Source organism: Protopterus annectens, chromosome 16.part0 (genome assembly GCF_019279795.1).
Source record: "Protopterus annectens isolate FY-2018-M chromosome 16.part0, PAN1.0, whole genome shotgun sequence".
Lineage (NCBI taxonomy): Eukaryota > Metazoa > Chordata > Ceratodontiformes > Protopteridae > Protopterus > Protopterus annectens.
The window spans coordinates 839,222,467-839,224,356 of NC_056750.1; positions in this window are offsets into that span (position 1 = coordinate 839,222,467).

The following is a 1,890-nucleotide window of genomic DNA, read 5'->3' on the forward strand; positions in this document are numbered from 1 at the left end:
GTCGGGTTTGCAAATACGTAGATTATTGGAACGTAAAACTTGTATGCAGTCTATTTCCGAATTATTGGTAGTGTACTTTCCACATGGTTTGGAGTAAGTACTATGTGTCTTTGCTTTTATTTTAGTACTTCTTATATCAACCTCACATACCTGCTCAAACATAGACAGTAAAGGGTGGAGAGGGGGATTAAAAGTACTAGGTGCATGCAATGAATTAGGTGTATCAGTGTATGCCCACCCACCCATCATGAGTCTAAAGTTGAGCTTCCTGGTAAAGGTTTTGACATCAATTATAGCCTTCTTTTTATTTTTATATATTTTTATATTTTTAGATTTTTCTAAAATGCATTGTATTTGGACATATTTTCCTATTCCTTTAGCACCATGATAGGGAATTACGAATTGAGTGCATTTTGATTTAACCAACTATGTAAATGAATGTTATAATTTACTTTACTACATTTGGGACTTGTTTAATGTTACTTGCATTTCTATTGACATACCTTTTATATTAATTTTTGTAAGTTTCATTTTTATATCTCATGGTCTACCTATTTTACTAGGTGTTATTAGTATTTTAATTCATTGACACAATTTCTAGTATACACATGTAGTTTCAGTATTTAAACACTTGAAAAATAGTATGTTGGTTTTATGATACATTTTATGAAGAACATATTTTATGAAGTAATGTCTAATTTATTGACTGTGAGGAATTTTGTACTTAAGTAAGATTTTTTTTGCCGGTTTACCTTTAAGGCATTTAATTAACATTTAGTATATTTAATTGATGACTAATTTAGGGTTTTAAAAGCAGTAGGTTGGACAGCAATTAATGTATTCTGAAGAAGTCTGCTTATGAAGCAGATGAAAAGCGCTTCAATAAACTCTGGTGGTTGAAATTATATCCTGGTGGTCTTCGAGTGGTCACTGACCAAGTTTTACAGCATTATATTAATTTTGGATTCTCTTAGCTGGTTTTCAGTGGTTTTGTTTGAAAGTATCCTGTGGAATTTGCTGTTTTTCCTAGTATGTCGTCTGATCCTGTCACTGAACCTGCAAGTGATTTTCCTAATGATATACCAGAGCTACTCAGATCGAGTTCACCAGGTAAACTAAATCCACCCTCTTTGTCTGCTGACATCCAACCTTTAAAAACTCACGACTCTAAACCTGAACTTAAAATCTCTGGATACGCTTTTCAGTAAAATCGATTCTATTTTATGTAGAATCGATCAGTTAGAAAAAGCGCAAGGTGCTATGACCAATTTAAACTTAAGAACTGTCTCCTCAACTAACTGTTCACCACCATATGGAACTTTAGAGTTATCGGCTAGTAGTATCACTACTAACAACAATGACGTGACAGTTGGTGCTTGCATACATGCTCCATTGAGGAACATTACACCTTTATTAGATACGGAGGTTGGAATTAACCCGGTCAACCGGGAATACATTTCTTCCGATAATGGTGTTGCTGTTGTAGGTTCCGTAAACGCGGGGAGGATTGACGACGACGCAGGAAGGCAGAGGAGAATTCCGGCTCCTGAGTCAAACGCTAACCTGCAACTAGCAGGTTCGGATGTCACCTATATCGAAGAACAGAGGAGAACTCCGGTTTCAGGGCTTAATACGAACCAGCAAAATAACGTCTTGGATTTAACATTCAATCGACAGCGTTCCCCTCATCTTGTGAGCGAAATACTACCTAACTTACCAGCTTTTGATGCTAGGACTAAAAGTGTACCGAATAAGCCTCCAAGGGCTTTAATAACTGACACTAGCCGTTTGTTTGTGGATAACACCGCTACTAACGACCAGCAAGAAGACCACAACCCTAACCCTGTTTCTGATATGAACTGCCAGCATATGGGTTCTGGTGTTGACCTT